This window comes from Belonocnema kinseyi, chromosome 5 (genome assembly GCF_010883055.1).
Source record: "Belonocnema kinseyi isolate 2016_QV_RU_SX_M_011 chromosome 5, B_treatae_v1, whole genome shotgun sequence".
NCBI lineage: Eukaryota > Metazoa > Arthropoda > Insecta > Hymenoptera > Cynipidae > Belonocnema > Belonocnema kinseyi.
In genome coordinates this window covers 27,226,612-27,235,466 of record NC_046661.1, presented here as the reverse complement: position 1 = coordinate 27,235,466, position 8,855 = coordinate 27,226,612, and the positions used below count along the sequence as shown (strand labels likewise).

At 35.1% G+C, this 8,855-nt stretch overlaps 1 long non-coding RNA gene across 1 annotated transcript in view; it reads left to right on the top strand.

The window, feature by feature from the left end:
• The first annotated feature begins 529 nt into the window (after positions 1–529).
• The window catches only part of LOC117173109, a 30,311-nt gene continuing 21,985 nt past the window's right edge, over positions 530–8,855 (top strand). The window contains exons 1-2 of the long non-coding RNA XR_004467109.1: positions 530–664; positions 6,527–6,668. This is a non-coding gene — a long non-coding RNA (uncharacterized LOC117173109). The remainder of the gene's footprint in view (positions 665–6,526; positions 6,669–8,855) is intronic.

The window sequence follows — 8,855 nt, the reverse complement described above, 5'->3', positions numbered from 1 at the left end:
TCTCAAAGTTTGAGACCGATATTTTATGTATAAAAAAGTTCGAACTTTCAAAAAATGTCGAGGTTCAGAAAAAAGATGAACTAATTTTCAGTGAAGTTCCTACCAAAATGCAGTACATAAACGTTCTTTATTTTACACTAATACATTGTCCAGAGTTTCAGCTCGATATTTTATTTACAAAAAAAGTTCTTAGGTTCAAAAAAACATTCAGTGAACTGAAAAAGTGAGGTCGGTAATATAGGTATTTAGCTGTATCACATGCCCTTAAAATAGTATCAAACCGGCCAGGCTTTTTTGACTGAGAAAACTTTGACATTTCTATCAGCAATGTTGCCAGTGCTTCGACATATAGAAATGGACTGGTAATGCTGTGGGGAGAACGGTAATGGGCTCTAGAGAGAAAAAACATTCGAGACGTAGAGCTCTCTTTCTAGATAAAGCTGATTGGACGAGAATATTTTCGTTAGGTGAAGTTTGGCGCAGCACAGGACCGTGCTTTGTGTCGCGAGTGTCCCAATAATGTGACGTTTATTGCACTTTTCAGAATTGATTTATTTATAATTTATTTAATTTAAATTTATTTTAAATAAATATAAAAAATAGTGGCAGCCTATGTAGTTTGTAGGCTTTGTCAAGACGTTTATATGGGGATATGTTTTTATACGTAAGTAAAATTATTGATTACAGTAAAATCAAAAATGTTACAACAAAAACAAAACCTCGAAATATGAAGTTTTGTACCTATGCAATACAAATGGTTATTTTTACTGTGGAAGAAATATTGTTCAAATTTTTGACAGTTTTTACATTATTTTTGAACTAACAAAACGATTATTATTGAAGCATTTTCAATCCAATTTCAAGAAGAATTAAAGGTTACCAAATTTTTAAAATAATCTATCTGAAACAGGTTATTTTGCATGAATGTTCTTTAAAATTCAATTCATTATAACTACAAATTTTTAATGCATTGTTTATCGTTTTTTTTAATTAACCATACAGAATATTCAGAGCCCATTTCAGATCTCTCCAAAACGTTACCGGTCCATTTCTATATGTCGATGTGCCAGTTTCCCCAATCTTGGGAACTTTTTATACTGCGCTTGCGTCGCGCCGACCAGTCGCCGACAATCCGATTGGTTACTGTTTGCGCGCGGAGTTTGAATGATATAAATATTCAGATTTAATATTTATGAGTAATAATGATTGGAAAACACAACAAAAGTAATTTCTTAATCCTAAATTAAAAATTTTAGATTAACCAATAAAAAATAATGCGATTTTCATGCAAAAAACATGATCAATTCCGATGTTGGGAAAAAAAAGATTTTTTTTCTTTAATTTAGCATTTTAAATGTTTCAAAATGTTAATAAAAAGGTAATAAGAAGTTTTAGTTTCAAGCAAAAAATATTAGTTTCAATAGTATAAATATGATTTGATTATTTGTATACAATGTTATATATTTTATAATATTAATACAATAATTAATTAGTCACAGTGCACATAAAAGAAATTTTGTTCAAATTTCTAGAATCTAGACAACAAACTAAAAATTTTATTTATATATTTAGCGAATATTGTGTCACTGCCTTTTAATCCAGGTCTTCTTCAAGTTATTAAAAAATGAATTATATAAAATTTATCAGTGCAGTAATTAATTGTTCTTAATTCATTTTTGGTAATTTTATTAATTTTATTTTAAGGGATATTGTCGGAAATAAACAAAATTTTAATTTTAAGACTCGACAGAGACGAGATTAATCATTGGGAATGATTTATTTCGCTGAATTCAGAATGCATAACCTCTTTTTCATTAAAATTGAATTACTTACTATAAATATTAAATCTGAATAATTTTATAATTTAAAATCCGCGCGCAAACAGTGTCCCCACTCAGTGGGGACTCGTTGCTGCCAGTGTTGCTCGTTGCTGCCAGGCCGTACAATCGCCTTCACTGCGTTCTGGCCATTACTGTTTTCGTCAAATGTCCATGTTTTAGACCGCCTGAATCTGAAAAACAGGTTTTTACGAATGTGTCTGCCCGCCTGTGGATGATTTTTTTTTGTTAGCACGATAATTTTCGAAAGAATTGACTGACTGGATTTCCTTTGGTAAATTCTTTTATTATCTTAAAATGAAGGTCAAGTTCGTTAGACAGCCATTTTGGATGATATATTATTTATATGATATATTCATATATTCTTTGCAGACACCTGTATAAAAATAGTTTTTCTGACTCAGGGAGTCTCGAAACGGGGAGATTTGATAAAAACCGACCATGTCAGATTTTACTCAAAACCAATAATCTTTTCGCCCCCATTTAAAGTTCGTTTAGGCACACCATGATCCTTAATAACATTTTGAGGACGTCCGTAGGTTGTCTTTAGGAAATCCTTGATAACATCCTGAGGACAACCGATATACGTCCTCAGGATGTTATCAAGGATGTCCTGAGGACAACCTACGGACATCCTCAAAATGCTATAAAGGATCGCAGTGTGCCTAAACGAACTTTGAATGGGGATGACAAGATTATTTTATACAATATTATTCTGTTTCGACATTGAATTTCATACTCTTAATGGCTCACAGTATACTCACAATGTCGTAGGACATATAAAGACGATTTTAAGGCGTCTTTTTGATGTCCTGCTGCCCACAGGGAGGTCTTTCACTTTTTACCGTGAAAAAATAATCATGTCTCTTGTAGGTCTTTTTGGGGCGTCTTTAGGGCTAGCCCTGCGGACATCTTTGGGACAACTTTAGGCCAGACATAGAACGTCTTTACGACGTGCTCAAGTTGTCTTTATAACGGCCCTGGGACTTAGACGTCAATGTCCAAGAATGTCCTAGGACATTGAAAGACGTCTTTAGGATGTTCCGGTGTCCACTGGGTAGGTGTAAATTGATGCTCAAAAATCTGAAAAAATATGTGTGACACGCGATAATAAAATAAAGTTAACGCGTTTTTGCATTTTCCCGAGAAAATACTTTGCAAAGGGTAACCACTCGTAAGGAAATTTTATTATGTACTTTTTAACTCAAGTACACTGAGAAAGCTATATCGCACAAATTACAATATATATCGTAATTCCTGTGCTATATATCGTAATTATCGCATTATAATAGCGCAAAATCGTGATATCGTACATTTCAAGTTTTGACATTATATACCGCATAATTGTGCAATCTATAACGTAAGAAATGGGGATTCCCATCCGTCCGTTACATTTTGCGCTTTTGCTAAATTGTATTAAGTAACCTCTAATTCGTCTACAATAATGTGATTTATTTGGGAGGAAATATACCAGTCAGTACATATTTTTTTGTGTTTTCTGTCGTAGATTCTACATGTTTTACTGAAATTTGCTAACTTCCGCGCGACGCAGTCGACGAGTTCAGAATTATTTTCCTAACCTCAATGAAACTTTCGCCGAAATATGTTTAATCATTAACAGTTACAGGTCTTACCTGCAACAAATTTTTAATTTTCTGTGTGATTGTTTTAAATCTAGAGTGCCGATTTATAGCTTGAACTGACTCATACTCTGCCTTTTTCCCATTGCTGCTAAGGACGCCTTAGCAGACGACTTCAATGAGATTTAACTTCATTTTTGTCTGTGATATTAGTGCATTGTAATATCTTACAAAGCTCCGGGACCTGATTGTACGTAATCATATTGCGCTTTCTTGCAATATAGCGGTTTTGCGATATCATTGTGTATCATTGTGCTCACAAGAGGAAAAAAATGTGAATTTCTCAATTTAGTCAAAAATTGTATGGGGGTACCCAGTGAGCCCAAAATTTGACGACGTATTTACGATATCGTTACAACATCTTGAAGACAACTTTACGACATCTCATGTCCGTGTCGTTACGGTGCCTTCACGATATCGTAAATACATCGTCAGATCATGCGATGTTTTTACTATATCGTAAAGACACCTTAACGGTATGGAAATAGTAGGGAGATTTTGCATACACTGTTAAAAATAATATTAAATTTAACATATCCATGTGTATTAAAATTAATATATGAAGTACATGAAATCACCATTAAGATCGCGTATATTAAATTTCATATACTTTCATGTTAATCACTTACAAGAAAAATCATATATAATTTTATTTTTCACAAATTTAAAATAAGTTTAGCTGTAATTTTCGATTCTAAATAATAAAAAATGATACCTTCTCCGTGTTAATTTAAAATAAAATTGGTTTTCAAGTCGAAAAGTTCATACAAACAAATAAATAACAGGCACCAGAAATCATCATTAGAGTTTTTTATTCAATCTGCATGCGGTTCAGAACCCAGATAACAAATTCGTGTGCGCACGTTTTTGCGCACGAAATGATGCAGGAATGCACCACATCTAAGAGCATTCTGTGGATGTGCCTTTAGTGCGTGTACAATGCGTCACCAATGTCAGCATGTGTACAATCACCACGTGACGGAATTCCGGACTAACCGAAGCACACATTTTAAAAGAAGTTCACACACACTTTAAAAGAAGTTCAAAAATATCATTGAAACAGGAAGACAAGTTCATTAAAAAGCATGTAAAATTTTCAAAATTTTAACAAGTAGATAACTTTTCAAATTGTTATCAAAATTGTAAATTTCATTTGGGTGCCAATAAGCTCTCAAAAGCGAAGTATTTAGTTTTTTAAATCAGAACTTTTCGTAAAAATTTTTGTTGTCAATTTAGTTTTCCTTTCAAACCTGCACAAAATACTATTTTGTATTCATATCCTTGTAATTTTACTTTCCAACGAGCAAAACGGGATCCCATTGTAGGGTCCTTTAACTTGTCTAACCACACTGATGCTTTGTGATCTGTAAACAACGTAAATTTAGTACCATGGATATATGGTCGAAAATGTTTAACAGCAAAACATAATATCTAACAGTTCTTTCTCTGTTGTTGTATAATTTATTTCTGCTTTACTCATAGTTCGCGACGCACGCGCAATAGGTAAATCTTGACCAATTTCACCTTGACTTAATATGGCTTCTATAGCGAAATCAGATGCATCTGTAGTAATTATGAATGGCTTGTCGAATTTCTGGTACTGCAATAGCGGTTGCGTACAGAGAATATTTTTCAGTTTATTAAAAGCGCTTTCGGCATAATCAGACCAGAAAAATGGCACATCCTTTTTTAACAGCAAAGTCAATGGTTTAGCAATCGTAGCAAAATTTGGTATAAATCGCCGGTAGTACCCTGCTAAGCCCAAAAACTGTTTAACATTTTTACAACCCTTAGGACGAGGGAAGTTGCTCACGGCCTCGGTTTTTTTCGGATCAGGTTTAACCCCATCTTCAGAAATTAGGTGACCCAAATATCTAATTTCTTTGCATAAAAACCTACATTTATCGGATTGTAAAATAAGTCCAGCAGTCTTTGAACGTTCTAATAATTTTTCTAATTTTTCGTTGTGTTCTTGTACAGATTTAGCGTAAATGACAATGTCGTCCATATATACAAAGAGTTCAACCCCTTGCAAACCTGAAAAAACAATATCCATTAACCGTTGAAATGGGGCGGGTGCTGATTTCAGACCAAAAGGCATCCTATTAAATTCGAGATGGCCAAAAAGGGTCGAAAAAGCTGTCTTATGTCGGTCCGCCGGATCAATTTCGATCTGGTGAAACCCAGACGCGAGATCCAGCACGGTGAAATATCGCGAGCCACCCAACTGATCCAATATAGATGTAATATTGGGGAGAGGGTAAGCATCCCCGACAGTCCTTTTGTTAAGAGCGCGATAGTCTGTGATCATTCGCCACCTTTTGTTACCCTTAGAGTCCACCTTTTTCGGTACTACCTAAACCGGAGAGTTATAAGGTGAGCTAGAAGGCGATACTGCATTTTGTTCTTTTAATTTATTTATTTCTTGTGCTATTACTTCTTTATGTGCTACGAGATATCTATAGTTTGGTGTATTTACGGGTGTAGCATCTACGGTTCTAATTTTATGTTTCAAAACATTCGTACAACCTAATTTGCCTCCTTCCAAAAAGAATTTATAAGGAAATTTTCTTATACTTTTAAAAAGACTTTTTTTTCCTCTTTGTTCAAGTTGGATAAATGAAGTTCTGGTAGTAATTTTTTAAATCTCAGCGGGAGTAGTTTCGCGCTTTTTATTAGTAATGCATTTTTTAACGTTTTTACTAGTGTCTTTAGTATTGTCTTTGTTAGCATGTGGATTTGCTTTGTTACCGTCTTCACTATTTTCTTCATTCAAGTTTTTGTTAATGTCTTTACGCGCAGATTTAGAAATTGATTCAACAGTCTCGAATTCTTGTAACGTCACGGGTGACACTTAGAGCTCTACGTCTCTGGTAGTAGTATTAATGCAATAGACCCGAATATTGCCCTCTTTTACGGCTTCTAAAGATTTTCCCAAAAATATACCTGGGCCTGTTGGTATTAAGGGCATAGAGGGGCACTCTTGGGTGAAGTTTCAATTGACGAACTGAATAAAAATTCGCCTATGTGATTTTTTATTATTTTCAGATCAATGATAGAGTCGTACAGGAAAGGCATTCCTAACATTCCGTCGCAACTTACAGAAAAAGTATTTGGTACTATTTGAAAAGGACAATCAACCTTATTAATATTTATGTACACTTCTCCAGAGGTCTTTACCCCTTGACTGGTAATTCCAAATAAATTATATCTGATATCAAAATTTATTGGTGTTCCTGTTTTTACTTTTCTGCGTTTAATTAAGTTTAATTCTGACCCTGTGTCTACAACAAAACCACCCTTTCCATTTTTTATATTTTTACTATTTAAGTTTATATTTGGTGAGGTCTTCATTCATGCGATTTTCAACAACTTTATCTAATCTTTTAAAGCATTTTTCAGTTTCATGTCCTGTCCTTTTGCAATATCTACAGATTAGTTTACTTTTATCTTTACTGTTATCACCCTTATTTTCAGGACAAGCACGAGCAGTATGACCTAGATTATTACAGGTAAAATATGCCCATGATCTTTCAACATAACTCCTACAATCACGCGCAAAGTGGCCATTTTTATTGCAATTATGGCAGCGCGGACATTGAAATTTATGAAACTACAATTTCGTGCCATATGTCCGATCCTGCCGCACTTAAAGCATGAAACGTCAGACTTCGAGCCATGGAGAATAGACATAAGGAGACCAAACTAGTGGAAATAAAAATGAACACTTTTCTGTTACTAGAAGTACGCACACACATATGTGCAAAATCACACTTACGTATAGTTCAAAACTTCCCGAGAGTGTCGTGCCAACCGCACTTAAAAAAATATGGTTGCCGATGTGAACGCGAGTCAAATGTAAATAAATAATGATTGAACAATTAATAGTTTGTGAATGAAGAAAAGAATGTTAAAATTAAAAATCGCTGTATAAAAGCGAAAGTTTCCAACAAGTGAGGTTTCAAGTTTAGTTTACAATACTTTCAGAGTGGTATAAGTTGTATGTTTACTGTTTTGTTACGAACGCGTCGAATACCTGTCACACGCATAGTGTTGGTAAAAGTAATTTGATATTTTCATAAACATACTACCTACCTCTTCCAGGGCGAATAATTTTTTATTCGACAAACAATTAAAAATATCCTGTTTGATTATCAATCATTTATTTGTTCAAGCGACCTGTCAAAACAAAACAATGGAGGCGGCCATATTTTTTTAAGTGCGGTTGGCACGCCACGTTCGGAAAGTTTTGAACTATACGTCAGTGTGATTTTACACATGTGTATGTGCGTACTTCTGGCAACAGAAAAGATACCGCTTTAAGTGAAATTCATGCACTACAGATTGGTCTCCTTATATCTATTCTCCATGCTTCGAGCTTTCGCCTTCACTTCAACCATTTCTATCGCTGCCTCTACTCGTACTGCCACCTCTTCCTCTCATGTCGCCACGACCTACCTCACACTTTTTAGCCCGTGCGTTGCTATAGTATGGCCGGAATCGACCGCGCTGACTGTCGCACACTTTTATTTTTCCCGATCCCTCTGCTTTTTCCTTGTCTTCGTCCTTATTTTCTACAGGTTTCCGATCTAAGATATCTACAAATTCTAAGTGCCATTCTGCCCTTCTAGCTACATTAATCGCTTTTTGTAAAGTTTTTGGATGTTTAATTTTCACACGCAAGACTAATTCCTTTTTCAATCCGCAAATGAAATTCTCACAAGCTGTATTTCTTGCTGACCTAATCAGGCACTGAGCATCTTCTGGAGAATTTTGATCTTCTAATAATTGGATCATGTTTGCTAAAAGCTGACTAGTCAGAGCAACGAATTCGCTAACATTCTCTTTTTTACGCTGGGCCAACTTAGAAAGATCATGATTAAGTTGGTTCAGAGTTCGTCGCTCAGCATAAGTAACTTTAAGATGTTTTAAAAGATCCTCTAGTGAGTTTACATCGCGATCTGCAAGAGTGTTGTATGCAGCTCCTACCACCCTAGAACGTACTACTAAAAATAAATGTTCACGATCTTCAGCTGCAATAGAATTTCTAGCAAAAATACAATCTTTAATAAAGGGGCTCACTGACATGTTTTCTCCGTCAAATTTTGCTGGAATAAAGGTCTCTCAAATCAACTGCTCTTTCTTCATTAAAATCCGCAACAGAATCAGCTTGCTCTATGTCTTCTTCATAATTCAATTCAAAATTTTCCCTGCTCACTTGAGCGTTATGAGTGGGACGACTACGAGCGGATCCCATTGCACGACCGCCAATCGACCGATACCTATTCACACCTCGTCTTTGCACCGTCCCTGAGCTCTGCCCTGCTTGTGCACTTACACCTCTAAGATCACCGGCCTTCCTAGTGGTTGTAACAGC